This window comes from Lactuca sativa, chromosome 2, assembly GCF_002870075.4.
Source record: "Lactuca sativa cultivar Salinas chromosome 2, Lsat_Salinas_v11, whole genome shotgun sequence".
In the NCBI taxonomy this organism is placed as follows: Eukaryota; Viridiplantae; Streptophyta; class Magnoliopsida; order Asterales; family Asteraceae; genus Lactuca; species Lactuca sativa.
The window spans coordinates 7,374,031-7,398,434 of NC_056624.2; positions in this window are offsets into that span (position 1 = coordinate 7,374,031).

Consider the following 24,404-nt stretch of genomic DNA (forward strand, 5'->3'; position numbering starts at 1 on the left):
TCGGGTCATGAACCAACTGCAAACAAAACAAAACAAAACGCGTAAAAAAGAACAAAAATTTAAATCTGATTCAGCGTTGTACTCGCCGAGTCGGGGCGAATGCACTCGGCGAGTTCAAGTTAAAATCAGTTTTTTTTTTTTTTTTTTTTTTTTTTTTTTTTTTTTTTTTTTAATAGACCTAAAAACTTAAACAAAAAAAAAAGATTAAACAGAAATTAACTTTGTGTAAGATGAATCTTACACAAAGGATCGATTGAATTAGAATTTTAATGCTAATTTTAGAACCGTTCCCCGGCAACGGTGCCAAAAACTTGATGTGTGTAAAACTCACTTAGTTTTAATCCTACTTTAATTATCAAATAACACACAAAAGGCAGTGAACCTATCAATTGTGGTATAGCTAAATAAGCAGGGTATCGAACACAGGGAACGGCAAATTAAATTAAAAACTAATTCTATCTAAGTTGATTAAGCAAATAGGGGTTTTTCTCTAGTTTTACAAGACTAGAAACTTACTAACTAAAACTAATTTAATACTAGAAAAGGACAATTTAACTAGATTCAATAATGGGAAAGAAACTTCTGTTTAGTTCAACTCGGTTAACTTTATGGTTGATTTTAAGGTAATAGTGCAATGGATTAATCCTTTCGTTGGTTACCGACTCAAGTGATTAGGTTTATGTTCACTACCCTAATCCTTAGCAAATAAACTAATTCAAACAGTGGCCAATTGCTTAATTTAATTATATTTACTAGATTAATTATTCGGGTTAAGTTAGACTTGCAATAGCTAATTAATTCATTATTCTTAATTAACCTCTTGTTTGATGGTCATCTTACAAGCTTGCACATGAATTTACTCAATTTCCTTATTAATCCTAGTTTCATATTCATTAATTCTAGACATATGGTATAGTGGTCACATATCATATGAGGTTGATAATCAATAGATGTTCATGCTAATCAATTATCTTCCTATTAACAGAAAATTAATTATCATTCATACACAAGGTTCTTTAGCAAGCTAAAATAACAATTATTCACCAACTTGGAATTAATCCTACCAATCAATCAAACCATATTGTCAACTTTGTATTCCCAAACAGAAGTATAAAGAATTTAGTTCATAACTAAGGTAAATAACAGCAAACAAATAAGTTCAAGTTGCTTAAGCATGTTGACAAAACAAAAGAAATAAGTAGAATGATGAAATTATGCCTTAATTACTCCCGGGATTGGATTCTAGCTTCCTTGGTCGACTTCTAGGGTTCTTCTGGCTTCTTATTCGCAGTTAAGCACTTCTGAAACTTCTCAGAATTCTCTCCTTCTCGATTTGTGGAGTTATCTTTATATATGCGTTCCGACTTGTCGAGTCATATGGTGACTCGTCGAGTCCCTCTCACATTCTTCGCATTCCGATAACTATCTTGACTTCCGAATCATTATCCTTTTGATTCCGCGACCGGACTCGTCGAGTCAAGGCTCGACTCGACGAGTAGAAGCCTTTTTATGGGTGTTTTCCTTCTTCATTCCACTCTTGAGCTCCTAACCGCTTCTCTTGCTTCCTTTCGCTTCCGAGCTTCATCTTTGGACTGAAAAACATAATTTAACACTTTTAAGTACCTTTTGTCCATAATATGCAACAATTTAGCTAATATACGAATAAATAAACTACACTTAATACACAGTAAATATGCACATATCACTTGTAACCTACTTGGTAGTTTAATTCTTGATCATAATGTGTTTTAATGGAGTCCATAACTTGTCCTCAAGTTATGGAAAACCAAGAGTCACACTTGAATTAAAACCATTAAAAGAACACAAGAGTTAGAAAAATGAAGAGTCTTCATTTTTATTACTCTTTTTAACTCATAAGTTACAAGAAATGAAAAAGTTTTGAAAGTTTACAAAACTTGCCCTCAAGTTTTGGAACAAGTAAAGTCATATTAACAACTTTAATTCCAACCCTTAGAATTTTAAAAGTTAAAATTCAACCCTTATACTTATAATATTATAAGTTAATAATATATATATATATATATATATATATATATATATATATATATATATATATATATATATATATATATATATATATATATAAGATCAAAGTTGTCTTACTGCTAGTACACCTCATTCACGAAGCTAGTCTATAAGGTGGGTATAAGGTTGTTGCCTATAAAATGGCAACTTAATGGGTCTCCACTCTCACCCACCGCTTGCTTGACTGGTGGAGGGTCGTTTGCCGAACGGGTAAGACAAGGACTTATAAATTCTCATTAAAAGCATGATGAATATTATAAAGTAACTAAATGTTTTATTAAATTCTCAATCTTAGTTACTTTAGGAAAAATGTGAATAAGGTGCTAATCCATGAAATTACACTTTACACTTTGTCTAAGTCATTAGTGGAGCGTGTGTAGTTAACCGACACACTAACTTGGACTTAACAAGGTAGGTAAATGGTGACTTAATATTTATCATAGTATTGATGGAGCGTGTGTGGTTAACCGACACATCGGTTGAGGGGTAATTTATTAAGGGTACCAAGTAATTTGCATGGTTACTTCACACCTCGTTTTGTGATCCTCGGCATCCCAGTCACAAAACTTGAAAGGCACACTCGAGATTGAAACATGCATTTGAAAAGTTCATTGAATCTCAAAAGAATCTACGAGTTTCTAAGAACCAAATTAAATATTTTTAATATTTCGGCTTTGGTGGAAATTGGTGAATCGTCATTCACCTACCTTTCAAATATGTTATTACTTAGATTACGGCCTACCTCTTCTAAGTATAATATATTGTGATTGGGTCCTAGCCTTAATACTACATTTGGGTATTTTATTAAGGACTATCTCTATATCTAAACTAATCCTTCTTTCTTCTCTTATCAGATGTCTGCAAACAACGCTGCTTCTGGCTCTAATCCTAGTGGCTCCTTTTCTCTTATGAACTTGTGTGGGAAAGTCACTTTTGATGGAAAACATCAGAATGATTACTCGCTACGAGGACAAGGAATATGTCCTCGATAAGGAGCTTAAGGAGATTGATGAGACAGTTGCTACTCCTCAAGAGACCGCTGAGTTTAGGGCACATGAAAGGGATGCCACCAAAGTGGCATGCATCATGATGGCCACTATGACCGCGGATCTCCAAAAATCTTATGTAGATTTCTACCCCTATGAGATGCACCAAGACTTGATGGAAAGATACCATCAAAGTGCTCGTCAAGAGAGGTATGAAATCATCTCCTCCATGATAACAATTTGCATGAAGGATGGTGAACCCATCACGGGCCACATACAGAAAATGCAAAGATTTGTGTACCATTTGCTGAAGCTAAATGTGAATTTCCCTGAGGAGCTTGCAATAGATATCATTTTGCATTCCTTACCTTCATGTTATGATCAATTCCGCGTGACATACCACATGAACAAGGAAGAGGTCACACTCAGAAAATTTCAAGGACTCTTAAAGACCGCAGAAAGTGGTTTTAAGGGTAAGGCGATGGTTACTCCTACTCCTACCAACACCTCCCCTGTCTTGGCAATCGGGAAAGGACGAGGAAAGAAGAGAAAGATTTCTTCGAAGGGTACCAAGGTTAGGACCCTTGATGGCTCTTCTTCAAGTGGAACCAAGAAAGGTTTCATCACTCCTTCTGACCCAAAAGAGGCTGAATGCTTCTATTTCCATGAAAAGGCACATTGGAAGCGGGACTGCCCAAAGTACCAGCAAGATGTGAAGGATGGGAAAGTTAAACCCAACCATGCAGGTATTTACACTATCATTTCTAAGAACTCACCCAATTCTAACTCTTGGGTCCTTGATACCGATTGTGGTATTCATATTTGATGTGACTTGCAGGGACTAAGAAGAAGTGAGAATGTGGAGCAAGGAAGGATAAACTTAATCATGGGGAATAGGAAAGTTACACCTGTCACCAAGATTGGAGTTTATACTTTGTCGCTAAGTAGTGGGTTAAATTTAGATTTGAATAAATGTTGTTACTCGCCAGAAATGGCAAGAAATATTATTTCCTTTGATGCATTGTATAAACAAGGGTTTACCTTTTCATTTAATAATGAAGTTGGTTCTATTGATGCTTTCTTTAATAATGTTCTTTATTTTAAAGCATTACCTTGTGATGGTGTGTATGAAGTTGTGTCTGTTGTAGATAACTTAGGAAATAATGTGATGTGTATTGATTCTATTAATAATAATAACTTGGATAAAGCATCATTATGGCATTGTCGTCTTGGACATATAAGCAAGAAACGCATAGGCCAACTCCAAAAGGATGGAGTCTTGGAGTCGTTTGACCTAAAGTCAGATGATAGTTGCGAATCATGCTTACTTGGAAAAATGACAAAGTCACCCTTCACAGGCTCTTGTGAGAGGGGTGAAGGTTTGTTGGACCTTGTACACACGGATGTGTGTGGACCATTCAAACATGCCACAAGGGATGCTAATCGTTATTATTTGACTTTTACTAATGATTACAGTAGATATGGATATGTCTACTTAATCAAGCATAAGTCAGAGACTTTTGAAAGGTTTAAGGAATTTAAACAGGAAGTCGAGAATCAATTAGGCAGGAACATTAAGATGCTTCGATCCGATCGAGGTGGTGAGTATCTTAGTTTAGAGTTCCTCGACTATCTTAGGGAATGTGGGATTGTCTCACAATTGACACCTCCCAGGTCACCACAGTTGAATGGTGTAGCTGAGAGGCGTAATCGAACCTTGTTGGATATGGTTCGTTACATGATGAGTCGAGCTTCACTACCAATCTCATTTGGGGGTATGCCTTAGAGACTTCCGCCCATATCCTTAATCTAGTCCCTACAAAGAAAGTTGCCAAAACTCCTCACGAGATGTGGACTGGTAAAGTACCCAACCTAGATCACATCAAGATTTGGGGTTGCGAGGCTTTTGTGAGGCGCGAGACTCATGACAAGCTAGAACCCCAAAGCGAGAGGTGTATTTTCATCGGCTACCCACAAAGATCCTTTGGTTACCTCTTCTACAGACCTAGTGATAATGTGGTTTTTGTAGCAAGAAGAGGAGTCTTGAGAGAGAGAGAGAGAGAGAGAGAGAGAGAGTTTATAAGCCAAGGAGACAGTGGGAGGCAAATTGATCTTGAAGAAATTCAAGAGTCAAGTGGTGAAGGAACTTCAAATGCTAGCCCTCAACTTGAGAAGGAAACTCCTGTTGAGCCAATTAACGAATCTGTACCTCTGAGGCGTTCCACAAGAGTTAGGAATGCACCTGAGCATTACTATGGTTTCCATATTACTGCATAAGGTGAGACACTTATTAGTGATGAGACACTAGTAGGTCTGGATGAGCCTAACAGCTACACGGAAGCCATGGCAGGCCCTGAGGCTGCTAAATGGAAAGAGGCTATGGATAGCGAGATACAGTCCATGTATGACAATCAAGTTTGGAACTTGGTTGACCATGTACCTGATCGTAAGGTAGTTGGGTGCAAGTGGATCTTCAAGAAGAAGGCCGACATGATGGTAATGTACACACTTATAAGGCACAACTGGTTGCAAAGGGTTATTCTCAAACTCCGGGAGTTGATTATGATGAAACCTTTTCACCAGTGGCCAAGATAAAGTCTATTAGGGTTCTGTTAGCCATTGCTGCATTTCATGACTATGAAATATGGCAAATGGATGTCAAAACCTCTTTCCTTATTGGAAAGTTGGCTGAAGATGTTTACATGGTTCAACCAGAGGGTTTTTTCAGTACTGAGTACCCCAGTAGAGTGTGTAAACTCGAGAAATCCATTTATGTATTGAAATAGGCACCTCGCAGATGGAATCTTTGCTTTGATGAGAAAGTCAAGGAATTTGGCTTTTCAAGGAGTGAAGATGAATCTTGTGTCTATATCAAGGCTAGTGGGAGCATAGTCAGCTTTTTGGTACTGTATGTGGATGACATACTACACATAGGAAATGACATCCCAACCCTGCAGGAAGTAAAGTCCTGGCTTGGGAAGTGTTTCGCTATGAAGGATCTTGGTGAAGCTGCCTATATCCTAGGGATAAGGATTTTGAGAAACAGGAGTAAAAGACTAATTGGACTTAGTCAAAGCACCTATGTGGACAAAGTGTTGAAAAGATTCAACATGCATAACTCCAAGAAAGGTGAGTTACCCATTCAGAGTAATGTCAGATAGAGTAAGACACAAAGCCCTAGTACTGAGGCTGAGATAGCATAAATGAGTCGACTACCTTATGCTTCAGCTGTAGGATTGATTATGTACGCTATAACGTGTACTCGACCTGATGTAGCTTTTGCTTTGAGCATGGTGAGCAGGTATCAAGGGAACCCTGGCAAGGCACACTGGACTGCGGTAAAGAATATCCTCAAGTACCTGTGAAGGTGTAACAGCCCGGAATTCCAGGTATTTATTATTATTGTACTTTTGGAGAATTGTGAGTGGACTCGGCGAGTTGGAGCTCAAACTCGCCGAGTAGGCTCGCGTTTTGGATGCGGGTTCGCGTCTGGACTCGGCGAATCCACGTTGTTTAATGAAACCCTAATTTCCGGGGTATGAGACCTATTTAAGGGGGTTTATGGCCGTCATTTGCGGCCACCAACCCCAGAGAGAACCCTAAAGAGCCTGTGAGCACTTTGTGAGAGAGAGGAGGAAGATCCTTGACTATTTGTGGGTATTTTTGCATATAGAAGAGGATCAAGGCAAGAGGAGACCAAAGAAGGTGCTAATCCATTGATTTCTGAGCTCAGTTACTTCATTTGAGGTATGCATTCGTTCCTTTCTCAGTCCTTGTTGTGAATCTTAGAGTTAGGGTTTCTTTGTGGAAGAGATCCATGGAGTAATTAGCCTCTTCTTGTGTTAGTACTTTAGTTCTGGACCCAAAGAGGTCCAGAGACCCTTTTCCCTCAAGCTTTATGAGTGTTAATGGAGGCCATGAGCTTAGAATAGCATTCTAGAGATCATATCATCAAATAAGGCCTTTGGACCTTTGCATGAGCACCAAGATTGTGACTTTAGGTGATGAATATGCTTGGAAGGACTGAATCTAGGAGTTATTGGAACGGATCCGACCTCAGGAGTGAGTTTAAGTTCATGCATGGCATAGACTCGCCGAGTCCGAAGAACAGACTCGGCGAGTAGCATGAATATTGTCCATAACCACTCATCGAGTGGTCTTGCCGAGTTAAGGGGCTAACTCAGTGAGTCAGGGAGAGTCAGAGAGGGTTGATAGTTGGACTGAGTCAAACTGGAACTCGCCGAGTTGTTTTGAGACTCAGCGAGTTGAGTCGCGGTGGCCCCACGATTCATGCCAGGTGGAAGTCGTCGAGTCAGGGGAGTACTCGACGTGCCTAGAGAGAATCCGAGGGAGTTAGCGAACACGTGTAGACTCGCCGAGTCGCTCTAATGTACTCGCCGAGTCCGATCAAAGTTGACCGTTGACCAGAGTTGACCTGTGTTGACTTAGTGGGGTTAGTCAACCTTAGTTGTGAAAATGTTAAAGATGTATTGTATTATAGGAGGATTATAGCTCGGGGGATCGAGTACGAGTGGGATCAGGGATTTGCGAGCTATCGAGATACACGAGGTGAGTCTTCTCACTATACTTTACCTTGAGTAGGTAACTAGAGTTATGTGATACAGTGCTTGTATGCTATATTTGTGTTATGTGTTGCGCTGCATTATTCTTTGTGATTTATGTTGTGCATGTTTTCAGAGTTAGAACCTGAGGGTTCACAGAGTTTGGGTGCACGGACCCACAGAGTTATAGCCTTGAGTGGCTAATATGTGTTATATGTGGTATTTTGGGGAACTCACTAAGCTTTGTGCTTACAGTGTTTGGTGTTATTTGTTTCAGGTACTAGTGACGACCGTGGGAAGGCGCCGACTTGATCAGTACACACGCATGGGATTTTATGATTATGAGATCTTGGGATTTTTGTATTACTTGGATTGAATTTCAAACATGGTTGTTTTATGAATATTAAGTGAATTATGTTTTTATAAAATTTGAAAATTTTGTTTTTAAATTTACGGTGTTACAAGTTGGTATCAGAGCCTTGGTTTGAGGGATTCGGGTACACCTTCGGGAGTATTTGAACTCAAACTGAGGATTTGGAAAATATTTTCAAAAGAGAACCAAATTTTTCTAAAAATAAAAGATTTTTAGAGAAACTCAGAGAAGAAACGTGTGTACAATCAGTCAGCGCCCGAACGGTGATTTCCCAAAATACCCTTATATTATATGTTTATGAAATTGATATGATGTATTCTCTTGCTAGAGTAGGCTAGGTATTCTTATTAGGACTAGAGTGCCCAGATTTGTGATGCCTTAGCCTAGGGAGATGTGAGCTACTATGAGATGCTTGAGAGCGAATAGGTAGCAATGAGGAGCTTATGAGAGATCTGTTAGAGAGTGATAGAGTACTTGGAATTTGGGATCCGAATAGGAGGATTTGGGGTGTGTACTGAGACGGTGTGGACAGTAGTATTGGGCCCGTACTACTGAAAGCACCGGGGCGGTGCACGGTCCAAGTAAGAATCTTCGGAATTCCAAGAATCAAGGAGGGATGGGTTGTCGAGTGTGAGTATGCTCGAGCGGATTCTAATTTATCTTATGTTGTATTTCAGAGGTTGATCATGGTGAGGACACGTCATATGTCGGAGGGTGTCGGGGCTAGTGATGAGGAGATCCGACATATCATTCATGAGGAGGTGGCTGCGGTCATCAGGGCAGAGATACCAGAGATGTTCGGGTCTATTAAGACCATGCTGATTGAGACTTTCGACGAGCATTATGCTGCTCTTTCTGAGGCTGCTGTTGCAGCGGCTACTGCAGCTGTTGCTGCTGCGAGGCCGCAGGGTGGTGATGCGTTGCTGTTCTGGGAGTTCAACAACACGAAACCACCAGATTTTGATGGGACCCAGGACCCGGTGGCGGCTATGAGATGGATTTCTGACATAGTGGGGTGTTTCTTCACTTGCTCATCTCCTGAGCATTTGAGAGTACGGTTCGCGCTGAACCAACTTCGCTTGGGAGCGAAGGACCGGTGGAAGTTTGTGACAGCGCACTTTACGCCTGCTGAGCTTGCGGTGGTGACCTGGGAGAGGTTCACTGCCATGTTCCGAGATGAGTACGTTCCCCAGGTGGATAGGGAGCGTTTGGCCCAGGAGTTTCTAACCCTCAAGCAGGGCACTGAGTCTGTTATGGTGATTACCAGGATGTTCCACGAGAGGGCGATGTTCTACCCTGAGCACGTGTCCACTGAGCAGGCACGTATGAGCCGGTATTTGAGTATCTTGAGGCGAGACATTCGGGAGTTCGTGGCGAACTCCTCGTAGCGGACATTTGTTGAGCTTTAGGCAAATGCCCGGAAGAGGGAGATCGAGCTGGAGACTCAACCTAGAGAGGAGGCTGAGTCTCAGGGGAGGGATCGGCGACCGGCACAATTCTAGCCGGCAGCCAAGCGGGCCAAGCCCGCTGATCCCAAATCAGGGAACCAGAAGGGACGCACTTGTGGAAAGTGCGGCAAGGGTCATGATGGAGTATGTAGAGCTGGATCTTGTTACAAATGTGGCAAGTAGGGGCATATGGCCAAGGACTGCCCCAAGGGGTTTGCAGTATGTTTTCACTGCAACCAGACCGGACACCGGAAGGCGGAGTGTCCGCAGTTGCAGGGATCAGCTCAGGGAGCACCTCGGGGATCTGCCCCTGCCACCATCAGAGCTACCGAGAGTCGGCCAGTGAAGGTCGAGGCGCCGAGGGCACGAGGGAGAGCCTTTCAGTTGACCGCGGAGGAGGTCCGCGCAGCGCCCGATGTCGTGGCTGGTATGTATTCTTTCGTGTATTTATTTTAAAGTTGAGATTTATTATGCTTATATTATGTTATACGTAGGTACTTTTCTTGTGAATTCTGTACCTGCCTTGGTGTTATTTGACTCGGGTGCGAGTCGGTCTTTTGTATCTTTGGCTTTTAGTTAGCACATCAGTGTTAGTCACGAGGCGCTGAGTCGGTCTCTGAGAGTTTCCATAGCTGACGAGAGGGTGATATATGCCACGGAGGTGATACGTGGGTGCGTACTCGAGATTTACGGTGTTGAGTTCCCAATTGATTTGGTTCCTATTGCGATGGGTGATGTCTGTGTCATTGTGGACATGGATTGGTTGAGCAGATTCGGTGCGGTTATCGACTGCGAGCGACAACTGGTGACCATATGAGACCCTAGTGGGGGAGTTCTTACGGTGTACGGTGAGGGTACCCGTTCTGGATCAGTGTTTTGTTCGGCCGCTAGGGTGAGGTAGTGTCTACCGTAGGGCTGTAAGGGTTTTGTAGCACACATGATGGATACGCGGGTTGATTCCGAGAGATCGAGGTCAGTGGAGGAGGTTCCGATAGTGCGTGAGTTGCCAGATGTCTTTCCAGAGGAGTTGCTGGGTGTGCCTCCCGTGAGGCAAGTGGAGTTCAGTATCGATTTGGTTCTGGGAGCCGCGCCTATTGCCAAGGTGCCTTATCGCCTTGCACCTTCAGAGATGCAGGAGTTGTCCTCACAGCTTCAGGAGCTGTTGGGAAAGGGGTTTATTTGGCCGAGCTGCTCACCATGGGGAGCGCCTATCCTTTTTGTTAAGAAGAAGGATGGTTCTCATCGGATGTGCATTGATTACCGGGAGTTGAACAAGCTGACGGTCAAGAACCGTTACCCGTTGCCGAGGATCCACGATTTGTTCGATCAGTTACAGGGAGCATCTTGGTTCTCCAAGATCGATTTGAGGTCTGGATACCATCAGGTGAGGGTGCGAGATGAGGACATCCAGAAGACAGCATTCAGGACGTATTATGGGCATTACGAGTTTTTGGTGATGCCTTTCGGGCTCACCAATGCCCCGACAGTGTTCATGGATCTCATGAACCGAGTGTGCAGGCCGATGCTGGATCGGTCAGTGATTGTATTTATCGATGATATCTTGGTATATTCGAGGTCTAAAGAGCAGCACGAGGAACATTTGAGGGAGATCCTCGGGGTTTTGAGATCGGAGAGGCTTTATGCCAAGTTCTCCAAGTATGATTTCTGGTTGCGAGAGGTTCAGTTCTTGGGACATCTCATTAACCAGAAAGGGATATTGGTCGACCCGGCCAAAGTTGAGGCAGTGATGAGATGTGAGGTGCCGAAGTCACCCTCCGAGATTAGGAGTTTTCTAGGGTTGGCCGGTTATTATCGGAGATTTATCAAGGATTTCTCTAAGATCGATGTGCCACTCACCAGATTGACCCGGAAGGGTGTCGCTTTTTCATGGAGCCCCGAGCAGCAGGCCTCCTTTGAAACGCTTCGCCAAAGGTTATGTGAGGCCCCGGTGTTAGCCCTCTCGGAGGGAATGGAGGACTTTGTGGTATATTGTGATGCATCGATCTTGGGGATGGGAGCGGTGCTGATGCAGAGAGGGAATGTGATAGCATATGCATCGAGGTAGCTGAAGCCACATGAGACGAGGTATCCCACCCATGACTTAGAGTTGGGGGCAGTGGTGTTCTCCCTCAAGATTTGGCGTCACTATTTGTATGGGGTTCAGTGTACGATATACACGGACCATAAGAGTCTGAAGTATTTGATGGATCAGCCCAACCTAAATATGCGGCAGAGAAGGTGGTTGGATGTGGTTAAGGATTATGATTGTGAGATCCTGTACCATCTGGGCAAGGCTAATGTGGTAGTCGAAGCCCTGAGTCACAGGGTGGTGAGCACCCCGTTGCGAGATGTATGTTTGCGATTGGCCGTGATGGCTTCGGTGTTGGACACCATTCGGGGAGCACAAGCTGAGGCAGTGAGGTCGGAGAACCAGAAGAGATAGTGAGTTGTTGGGTTGGTATCGGAGTTCGTTACCGATGGTCGGGGGCTTATGACATTTCAGGGGCGTATTTGGGTACCGTTTATGGGAGGAACGCGTACCATTTTGATGGAGGAGGCTCATCGGTCGAAATTCTCGATCCATCCTGGGGCCACTAAGATGTATTTGGATTTGAGGAGGGAGTATTGGTGGCCCTGTATGAAGAGGGATGTTGCGTGGTTTGTTGAGAGGTGCTTAACCTGCCGTAGGGTTTAGGCCGAACACCAGAGACCGCATGGTAAGTTGCAGCCGTTGGAGGTTCCTGAATGGAAGTGGGAACAGATCACCATGGATTTTATCACCAAATTGCCAAGGACTGTTAAGGGAGTTGATGCAATTTGGGTGATTGTGGACAGGTTGACGAAGAGCACTCACTTCCTTGCTATCAGCGAGAGTTCTTCCGCAGAAAAGTTAGCAGAGATGTACGTGAGGGAAGTGGTATCTTGGCATGGGGTGCCGATCTCGATTGTCTCAGACCGGGATGTGCGTTTCACTTCCATATTCTAGAAGAAGTTTCATGAGGAGCTGGGTACTAGGCTGCATTTTAGTACCGCATATCACCCCAAGACAGACGGACAGAGTGAACGGACGATTCAGACGCTCGAGGACATGCTCCGGGCATGTGTATTGGATTTCGGGGGAAGTTGGGATACGTATTTGCCCTTGGCAGAGTTTTCTTACAACAACAACCATCATTCGAGCATTGGTATGCCGCCCTTTGAGGTGTTGTATAGGAGGAGGTGTCGGACCCCCATTTGCTGGGGAGAAGTCGGACAGCGTGTTATGGGCAACACTGAGATCGTACTTCAGACGACAGAGCAGATCCAGCAGGTCAGACAGAGGTTATTAACTGCTCAGAGTCGACAAAAGAGTTATGCGGACAGACACCGGTCCGAGCTTGAGTTTCAGGTCAGCAACTTTGTGCTTCTGAAGGTCTCTCCTTGGAAAGGAGTGATTCGATTCAGGAAGAGGGGCATGTTGGGCCCCCGATATATTGGTCCATTTCGGGTGACCGCGAGGATAGGCAGGGTAGCCTATCGATTGGAATTTCCAGCAGAGTTGGGACAGATTCACGACACTTTCCATGGGTCGCAGTTGCGGAAGTGTATAGCTGATGAGTCGGTGGTGGTTCCATTAGAGGATATTCAGGTGGATGCGAGCCTAAATTATGCTGAGAGACCAGTGGCAATCAGAGATCGGAAAATCAAAATTCTGAGGAACAAGGAGGTACCTTTGGTTTTGGTTCAGTGGCAGCATCGGAAGGGGTCCGAGATGACTTGGGAACCGGAGCGTGAGATGCGCGAGCAGCATCCAGAGTTATATGTAGAGTGAGACTTCGAGGGCGAAGTCTAGTTCTAGTGGGGGAGAATTGTAACAGCCCGGAATTCCAGGTATTTATTATTATTGTATTTTTGGAGAATTGTGAGTGGACTCGGCGAGTTGGAGCTCAAACTCGTCGAGTAGGATCATGTTTTGGACGCGGGTTCACGTCTGGACTCGGCGAGTCCATGCTGTTTAATGAAACCCTAATTTACGGGGTATGAGACCTATTTAAGGGGGTTTATGGCCGTCATTTGCGGCCACCAACCCCAGAGAGAACCCTAAAGAGCCTGTGAGCACTTTGTGAGAGAGAGGAGGAAGATCCTTGACTATTTGTGGGTATTTTTGCATATAGAAGAGGATCAAGGCAAGAGGAGACCAAAGAAGGTGCTAATCCAGTGATTTCTGAGCTCAGGGACTTCATTTGAGGTATCCATTCGTTCCTTTCTCAGTCCTTGTTGTGAATCTTAGAGTTAGGGTTTCTTTGTGGAAGAGATACATGGAGTAATTGGCCTCTTCTTGTGTTAGTACTTTAGATCTGGACCCAAAGAGGTCCAGAGACCCTTTTCCCTCAAGCTTTATGAGTGTTAATGGAGGCCATGAGCTTAGAATAGCATTCTAGAGATCATATCATCAAATAAGGCCTTTGGACCTTTGCATGAGCACCAAGATTGTGACTTTAGGTGATGAATGTGCTTGGAAGGACTGGATCTAGGAGTTATTGGAACGGATCTGACCTCATGAGTGAGTTTAAGTTCATGCATGGCATAGACTCGCCGAGTCCGAAGAATAGACTCGGCGAGTAGCATGAATATTGTCCATAACTACTCAACGAGTGGTCTTGCCGAGTTAAGGGGCTAACTCAGTGAGTCAGGGAGAGTCAGAGAGGGTTGATAGGTGGACTGAGTCAAACTGGAACTCGCCGAGTTGTTTTGAGACTCGGCGAGTTGAGTCGCGGTGGCCCCACGATTCATGCCAGGTGGAACTCGTCGAGTCAGGGGAGTACTCGACGTGCCTAGAGAGAATCCGAGGGAGTTAGCGAACACGTGTAGACTCGCCGAGTCGCTCTAATGTACTCGCCGAGTCCGGTCAAAGTTGACCGTTGACCGTTGACCAGAGTTGACCTGTGTTGACTTAGTGGGGTTAGTCAACCTTAGTTGTGAAAATGTTAAAGATGTATTGTATTATAGGAGGATTATAGCTCGGGGGATCGAGTACGAGTGGGTTCAGGGATTTGCGAGCTATCGAGATACACGAGGTGAGTCTTCTCACTATACTTTACCTTGAGTAGGTAACTAGAGTTATGTGATACATTACTTGTATGCTATATTTGTGTTATGTTTTGCACTGCATTATTCTTTGTGATTTATGCTATGCATGTTTTCAGAGTTAGAACCTGAGGGTTCACAGAGTTTGGGTGCACGGACCCACAAAGTTATAGCCTCGAGTGGCTAATATGTGTTATATGTGGTATTTTGGGGAACTCACTAAGCTTTGTGCTTACAGTGTTTGGTGTTATTTGTTTCAGGTACTAGTGACGACCGTGGGAAGGCGCCGGCTTGATCAGTACACATGCATGGGATTTTATGATTATGAGATCTTGGGATTTTTGTATTACTTGGATTGAATTTCAAACATGGTTGTTTTACGAATATTAAGTGAATTATGTTTTTATAAAATTTGAAAATTTTGTTTTGAATTATGTTTTTAAAAAAGCACATATAACAGGCACATAGGGCATCCTCCCCAGATCCTTAGTCCTAATCTAGCATGCTGTTCTATTAACTGATAATCGTAACATAACTTGCATGGGTATTTTGGGGTACTTACTTGAGCTCGTGTAACACCGTAAAATTTAAAACAGATTTTTGCATTTTTAAACACATTTTTCCAAACACATTTATTAACAAAATCGCATTGTATCATAACTTTGTTTCACAAAATATTTCCCAAGATCAAAATACATAAAAACCCATGCGTGTGTACGAATCATGCCGGCGCCTTCCCACGATCATCGCTGGTACCTGAAACACATAACACATAACACTGTAAGCATAAAGCTTAGTGAGTTCCCCAAAATACCATACATAACACATACTAGCCATTCGAGGCTATAACTCTGTGGGCCCGTGGGCCCTAACTTTGTGGACCCTCTGGTCCTAGCACTGTGTACCTTCCGGTTCTAACTCTAATATACTCTAATATACACATGGCATAAATCACATAGACATAATGCAGTGCAACACATCACATAATAGCATACAATAACTCTGTCACATGACTCTAATTACCACTCAAGGTAAAGTATAGTGAGAAGACTCACCTCAAATGTCTCGGTAAATCTCTGACTCGGTAGAAATACGATCTAGCCTCCACTTAATCACATAAAGTAATACTCTCATAAATATAACTCTCAGGACTAGACTCAACCCTCTCTAGGCACCCTCAGAAAGGTAAAAGACCATTTTACCCCTCCTTTGGCTCAAAGGCCCTCATTGTTGACCAAACCCTAAAAGTCAACCAAAGTCAACGGTCAAACTTTAACCTGACTCGTCGAGTGCACTTGGGCAACTCGGCGAGTCCACACGTGTCCACTAACTCCCTAGTCTCGCTTGGCATGTCGAGTCCCTCTCCTTGCTCGACGAGTCACACCTGGCATGAATCGCGGGGCTACCCCGACTTAACTCGCCGAGTCGCAAGATCAACTCAGCGAGTTCCATCTTGAACTCTAATCCTCTAATCCCTCTCTGACTCACTGAGTTATTCCCCCAACTCGGTGAGTCTACTTGTTGAGTGGTTTACGGGAAACCCTAACCCTACTCGCCGAGTCTGATCTTTGGACTCGGCGAGTTCATGCCATGCAAAAACTCCATTGACCTCCTGAGGTCAGATCTGTTCCTTAAACCCATAGATCTGACCTTCCCAAGCATGATAATCATGTAAAGTTCAGACCTTGACACTCATATAACATCTAGATGGTCCTACTTGGTGATTTAGCCCAAAAATAAACTCCTAAGTTCATGGCTCCCAAAATAACCCATAAAGCTCCAAGGGTTAAGGTCTCTGGACCTCTTTGAGTCCAGATCCAAAGCATAAACTCGAGAAGGGACCAATTGCTCCACATATTCATTCTCTAAAGGGGTTAGAAAACCCTAACTCTAAGAATCAGCACCAAAACTGAAGAAGGTCTGAATAAATACCTCAAGATGAAGTCTCTGAACTCTGAAATCACCAGATCTGCTCCTCCTTCAGCCTCCTCTTGCCTTGCTCACCTCCTTTTTGCAATCACACCAACAAAATGATCAAAAGTGGCCTCTCCTCCCTCACAAATGATCTAGATCTCTTAGGGTCTCTCTCTGGGGTTTGGTAGCCACAAATGACGGCCCTAAGGGCCTTTAAATAGGTGCCAAACCCGGGAAATTAGGGTTTCATTAAACAGCGTGGACTCGCCGAGTCCGGTCATGAACCCGGATGAGAATCCGCGACCCTACTCGGCGAGTCTAAGCACCAACTCGCCGATTCCCTCTATAAACTCCAAAATAAATGAATAAAATAATATACCTGGGAATCCGGATGTTACAGCTCGGCTGATTGCATGCACCACACCCTTTTCTCTTATCAAAATTCTTTTCTTTCTGAATTCTTTTCGCTTTTCTAAAACTGTTTCATTTCTAAAAACTCTTTTTACAAAACTGTCTTTTCATTCTGAAAACTTTTAGACCAATCCCTTAGTTTGAGTTTAGACACACCCGAGAGTATGTCCGAATCCCTCAAACCAAGGCTTTGATACCAACTTGTAACGTCCCAATATTCAAGACTAAAAATATCTTTTATAAAACATTACTTAAAACATAATTATCAATCCATAACATAATCAGAGTATTACTTCCAAAACGTATTTTCATTATCAGAGTAAAACATTCTCAGGCTGTCTAATCTATGGTGTGTGCCACATGATCACCCCGAGCTCTTCCCTCCGCTACCGGAGTACCTGAAACCAAAACTGAAAACCGTAAGCACAAAGCTTAGTGAGTTCCCCAACCTACCACATACGATGTATAACCATATGCTGCACATATTGGGCCACACCCGCTATTTTGGGCCTCGCCCCTACCTCGGGCCTCACCCGCTACAACGGCCCCGCCGCTCCAGGCCTTTCCTGGCTTCGAGCCCTGCTCGGATACAAATCTATTTCACTGAGGCCTCGCCTGTCACTGGGCCTCGCCTGCTAGCATATACTAACACATAAGCATATCACAACACATAAAATAACATGTACTAACAAATCATGTCGTGAGGCCTCGCCTATCTTGGGCCCCGCGCTTGTCCTGCTACTGATGAGTCATGGAACCCCATCCATGCTCCTACTGATAGTGAGATACGGGCTCAGCCCACACTCACTCTTTCCTTAACTTGGGCCTCACCCCTGATCTGCGGCTAATAAGATGTGGAACACCATCCACACTCTGTTATTGGTGAGATACGGGACCTCGCCCACACTCACCTCCCTTCCAGGCACATACATGTATCACACAGACAACAAGTATAAACTATCATATAAACCATTCCTTGGGCACCCGCCCGCTATCATTGGACCTCATCCTAAATATCATACTAGCATATTGTGCCTAGGGCTAACCCCCGGGTCTTCTACTCATAACTACATGGGCCGGCATTATGGCCTTAGACCCATTCACACAAAGGGAAACTCACCTGCACTTCCTAAACTTGCTGATACCCTTCTGGCTGCTGCCTGAAAACTCTCTGAACTGCGGCTCCACTAGCTCTCCGAGCTACTAATATTAATATAACACTTAGTCTAATTGTCCTCCGGAAGTCAAATAAGTCAACTCTGGTCAAAGTCAAAGTCTTGGTCAAGGTCAAACTTCCAGGTCAACCCTACTCGCCGAGTCTGCCTACTGACTCATCAAGTTCACACGCTCAGAGTCCTTCCATTAGCGACTCGACTCACCGAGTTAGACCATGACTCGCCGAGTCCATCGATTTCCGAGTTCTATCTTGTCCAACTCACTGAGTCTCCACCCGACTCACTGATTCAAGTCTTACCTTGAAGGATTCGGGTTTTCGCGACCTGAGTCGCCGAGTCCAAGAATAGACTCGCTGAGTCCAAGGCAAACTTCAACAGACTCACCGAGTTTCTCATCCAACTCGTCGAGTTCCTCCTAATCTCCATGCTACTCGCCGAGTCCACTAGAAGGACTCTCCGAGTCTATTCAGTCTTTCGTACATTCAGAAGCTTTTTGAGTCATGGAGGGACTCCAAACTGTAGATCCATTCTTCCAAGGCCTATTCCTCACGTAAAGTTGCAAATTTTACGTGTAGCTAAGGAGATCTAGGCTAAACATACCACAAACTAGGGTTTAAGACAACCATGCATCACCTACACTCTCAAGGCTGATACTTTATGACTCTCTGGGCCAAGACACAACTGAGCTGAAGGGATTCAGCTTGGGGACGTCCAAACCTGAAATGTATCATACTTGGTCCAAAATCTCATAAAGAAGGACATGAAATGATCCAACAATTAACAAGGCAAGGAAGCAACTTGATTACCAAAATGAGCAGCTAAAGAGATGAATCTTCTGGATCCACGACCTTCCTCTTGAACCCTCAACTCCTTCTTCTCCTTCTAGGCTTCAAGAACACTCCAACTCTTCAACAATGGCTCACACACTCAAAGAGAGCACTAGGGTTTCGTGCAATAGCTTCTGGACAATGGGGGCTACAAATGAGGCTGATAGAAGGAGAAAGAGATGCTTAAATAGGGTACAAGTCCCGAAATTAGGGCTTTCTCAACCCAGACCATACTCGCCGAGACAGTCTGCCCGACTCGTCGAGTCAGTCTCCCCGACTCGCCGAGTCAGTAACTTAAACCGAGACACGGATCACGCTCCGACTCATCGAGTTCCTCCCTGGACTCGACGAGTTGACCCTTTTGACTTAGGGTTTTCTTTACTTACTTGGCCTTTCTGATCTCAGGTGTTACATATGACCTCATAAGGAGCTTGGAGTTACCTTTTGGAGCTTATAGGGCCATGCATGCACGTAAAGTTTGCAACTTTACGTGATAAGCATGCCCTAGGAACATAGATTTATGGTTTGGAAGCATTACATGTCTCAGATTTGGTCTGTATGGGAAGTGGGTCGAAGGGACTCGGCGAGTCCTAATGTGGAACTCGGCGAGTTCTATGAAGATGGTCTTAGACTCGGAGAGTTGGATGAACAACTCAACGAGTCCTATGAAGATTTCCTGGAACTCGACGAGTTGTTCTTGAAACTCGGCGAGTCATATGAACTGTTACTGAGTAAGAGGGGTTTAGGTGTTGAAGGTCCAACCCCTCGTATCTGCACGTGGAATTAGCAATTTAACATGTAGCAATAGTCCCAAAAACCCAAATCCTCATAAAGGATGCTCTGGTGAGGATTTGGAAGTGAGTAGGAGATCTGCTCGTGGGGACTCGACGAGTTGTTCTTGGACTCGGCGAGTTGGATCGCGAGTCGGTTCTTTTGTCCCAAGTAGTGAGTTAAGGGTGACTCAGTGAGTGAGAAGAGGGACTTGTTAAGTAGGACCGGGTTAGTAGGAGAAGGACTCGGTGAGTCTATGCCATGACTCGGCGAGTCCAGTCAACTGGAAGTTGACTTTGACCAAGGAGTTGACCTTAGACAAGGGGTGGGTCAGTCATCCGACCTAAGGGTGTTCATGAGTGACTAATCTATGTTTATGATTTATAGCCAGAGGATTATCGGTTCAGCAGTCAGGCGCTTATCAAGTAGACTTTCAACATCTACTTTTCGAGGTGAGTTTCCTTCCAGTAAAAAGGCACCAAGGTTGGCCTGTATAGACGATATGATAGTATTGGAGTGTGGGCAGAGCCCGTATCTCTTAGTTGAGTGTGATAATGATATATACTAGTGTGGTAGAATTGTTTATACTCATTGTCTGTGTGATACTTGTATGTTATGGTTTAGTAGCGGAGTGTAGGCGAGGCCCGTATCTCCCATATAGCAGAGTGTGGTCGAGGCCCGTATCTCCTAGATAGCGGAGTGTGGGCGAGGCCCGTATCTCAACGAGTGTGGGCGAGGCCTGTATCTCCTAGTTGTTCAGTATATGATTATATGGTATGTGGTATTGTGGGGGAACTCACTAAGCTTCATGCTTACGGTTTATAGTTTTGTTTTCAGGTACCTCTTCATCAAAGGGGAAGGAGCTGGTGCGGTAGCGGCACATCATACACGCACATTGTTTTCCGCTCCATGAGTCATTCTGGGATTTTGTACTCTGATATTTGATTGTTTTTATATTTCGGTTTTCAGACATTATGTATGTTATGAAATGGTTTGATCAGATAATGTTTTATTTACAAATGTTTTCTAAAGTATTGATTTAAAAAGAAAATTTTTGGACATGAAATTTGGGTCGTTACAAGTTGGTATCAGAGCCCTGGTTTGAGGGATTTGGACACACCTTCGGGAGTATCTTAACTCAAACCGAGGGATTAAAGGATTTAGGAAAAGAAAAAGTTTTCTAAGAGATTAATTAAAGAGTTTTAAGAAAGAATGAAGTGTGTGATGTGCGCGACCGGCCGAGCTCAAGTAAGTATTCCCCAAAGTACCCATACAATGTTATACTATGTTTATCAGTTTCAGTAGAACAACATGCTAGAAGAGGACTAAGGATCTAGGAGGATGCCTTACGTGCCTGCTTTATGTGTTCCAGCCTTATGAGAATTGCAAGCTAGAAATTAAGTAGGCAGCATTAGAATAGTCTGTTTAGGTTATGCCTGATAGTATGAGTTTAGCATTGTATGCTAGTGCAGTTTCTCATTATGAGAATAGATTTTCTTGAGTAGTTCCTGTATCCGAATGATGCTTGCTTTGTGCTTTGTGGGACTCCAAGTGATGGGAGTTAGTCATTAGGTGAATACGTCACATTACATAGGATCAGGGTTGGATAATCTCAGAGTGTTGGATTTGGCCCTGCTGCACAGCTCTCGTTTGAGTCCAACCGTTGTAGGGACGAGTCTTTTACTCGAAGGATTATCCGAGCCTCGTCACATGTGATGGTATTCAGGTGATGACTAATTGGCATTACAAGGAGACCTTCAGCAGCTGAGGATTGGTTTAAGTGGAGTCAGAGGTTTCCTAGGGTAAGCCTAGGATAAGAGTAGCAGAGATCAGCAGTGGTGAAAGGGATCTGGTGGAGTCAAGGCAGTCCTTGAGGAAGGTACGGATAAATGTGGAAGGTAGTATGGGCCTGTACTACTGAAAGCAGAGGATCCGTACCCGAATTAAGGAAGGCTGAGGCAAGACCAGGGAACTTGTAATAGATGTGGTTCCTTTAAGAGGTATCAGTATCACTAATGGTTGCCTGTGTGTATTGCAGAATGGTGGTGCTACGATCGAGGCCAACAGTTGGCAATTCAGGAGAGGGATCGGGTTTGGGATCAGGTTCCGAGCTAGTGGATGAGGGGCTACGCGATTTCATCGCGTCAGAGATCACTAGGGGCATCCTTGAGTCGACTCCCAGTATCTTCGGGTCGATCAAGGAAGGGATAGTTGAGTTGATGGAGGATCGCCTCAGGGTATTTAGGAGCGACATGGCATCTAGCCAGTCGGGATCTCTCACACTGTCCTTTAAGGACTTCAGGGGAAGTGGTGCGCTGGATTTTCATGGGGCGAAGGACCCCATAGCTGCCAGCCGATGGATTGCAGACATCGAGTCTTCACATTTGACTAGCTTCTGCCCGAGGGGTCGAAGGTGAGGTTTGCAGCAGGGTGTTTACGATACTGAGCTAGAGATTGGTGGGAGTCTGTCAGTGACTCATTGGGAGCCTCGGCTGTCGAGGCTATGAACTGGTCGGAATTTGTGACCAAATTCAGGGTAGAGTTTGTGCCGATTGTCGAGATTCAGCAGCTGGCCAGGGAGTTTTTAGATATGAGGCAGACTACGGAGACTGTGGCGGAGATCACCGCCAAGTTCCTGGAGAGGGCATTGATGGTGCCCCAGTATGCAGGAGATGAGGATATGAGGAGGACCCGCTATCATGACATGCTACAGGCTGACATCCGAGAGCATGTTAGCTTTTCAGCTTGTCCTACCTTGGAGTCCATGATTGCTAGGGCAAGGGAGAGGAAGATTGATTCGGAGCATATCCGGAAGAGGAAGGTAGAGGTAGGGGAGGTGGCTGGGGCTTCGGGGAAGAAGCCCAAGGGATCAGATGGTAGGCCAAAAGGCGAAGGAGGACTGGGCCGTTGCAGGAAATGCGGCAGGTCGCACGAGGGAACATGTAGATTGGGATCGTCGGGATGCTACAAGTGCGGAAAGATAGGACACTTTAGCAGGGATTGTATTACCCCTGCCTTGGTTGTTCAGATATCTGAGTTGCTGTGTTTCCACTGCAACCAGAGGGGCCACAAGAGGTCCAATTGCCCCCAGTTGATAGCAGCATCAGCGCCGGTGAAGGCGCCAGCTCCAGCGACCCTGAGGATCATAGATGGAGGGTAGGGCAAGTCGGAGGCTCCATTGGTGAGGAGTCGGGCCTTTCAGCTGACTACAGAGGAGGCACGTGCCACACCCGATGTGGTGACGGGTATGATTTCTTATTTATGGTTCATGTTATACTGCTGTAATTTTGATATGTTATATGTATGTGCTCTGTTTAGGATCGTTCCATGTGAATGATATCCCAGTTCAGGTGTTGTTTGATTCGGGGGCTACCCGATCATTTGTTTCTCTTGCGCTTAGCAAGAAGTTTCCTGAGTCCTCAGGCATGTTGGATTGCCCTCTAGAGGTTGAAATTACGGACGATCGGTCGGTGCGAGCGTCAGAAGTCTTCCGGGATTGTGTATTGAGATTGTTTGAGGAGCGGTATCTGGTCGACCTGGTTCTCATACCTTTACGGGGGAACAAGGTTATTATCGGTATGGATTGGTTGAGCCCCAATGGGGCAGTGATCGACTGTGCGCAACAGTTGGTGCGGATCAGAACCCTAAGTGGGGGAGAGCTGGTGATTCAAGGCGAAAGACCACACTGAGGACCAGCCTTATGTTCAGCAGCGAGAGCTAGGCTTTACCTTAAGCAAGGTTGCGCAGGATATGTTGCTTATGTCATGGACGCCCGGGAGGCGGGTAAGGTGACAGTGGGCAATGTGCCCGTGGTTCGAGAGTTTACGAATGTATTCCCCGAGGAGTTGCCTGGGATACCTCCGGAGCGACAGGTGGAGTTCAAAATCGACTTAGTCCCTGGTGCGGCTCTGATAGCCAAGGCACAATATCGTTTGGCTCCTCCTGAGATGCAGGAGTTGTCTTCATATCTGCAGGAGTTGATAGACAAAGGATTCATTAGACCGAGTAGTTCTCCCTGGGGAGCCCCGATCCTGTTTGTGAAAAAGAAGGACGGGTCGCACCAGATGTGTATAGATTACCGGGAGTTGAATAAGGTGACGGTGAAGAACCGATACCCACTCCCAAGGATTAATGACCTCTTCGACCAGCTTCAGGGAGCATCTTGGTTCTCCAAGATTGATCTGCGTTCGGAATACCATCAGATGAGGCTCAGAGAGGATGATGTGCAGAAGACCGCGTTTTGGACGCGCTATGGCCATTATGAGTTCGTTGTGATGCCGTTTGGGCTCACCAATGCTCCTGTCGCGTTCATGGACCTCATGAACTGTGACAACCCGAAAATTTCCGTTAGTTTTAACGTCAAAATTAATTACGTCAAAACTTAGCCAAATTTATCCCGAAAATATTTTTGACCGGAATTAAACCTGTTTGAATATTTTAAATAATATTCGTCAAGCAAAACAAAATTTAGGTGGTATAATTTTTAAAAATGTTGCCGTGTTTAACGGTAGTCGTGAAAAACCCCGTTCGCGGTTGGTGTAAGGAGAACCCCAACTAGGCCATAAACTCCACCCTATATAAGGGTTGAGTGGGTTTCATTCCCACCTTTTTCCCACATTAAACACTTTCTCTCTCTACTTTCTCTCTCTACAAATCGGTTTTACTCCAAAAATCGCCCCTTCTAAGCTTCAAATCGGTAAGTTAATCTCCCTAGCTTGTTGTATAACTCATCGGAGCTTAGTTATGACTTAGGGGCTTACATTAAAGGACTTAGAACACCAAAATCAGATCAAATGGGTAGTAAACATGAGTTTACGGTCTAAG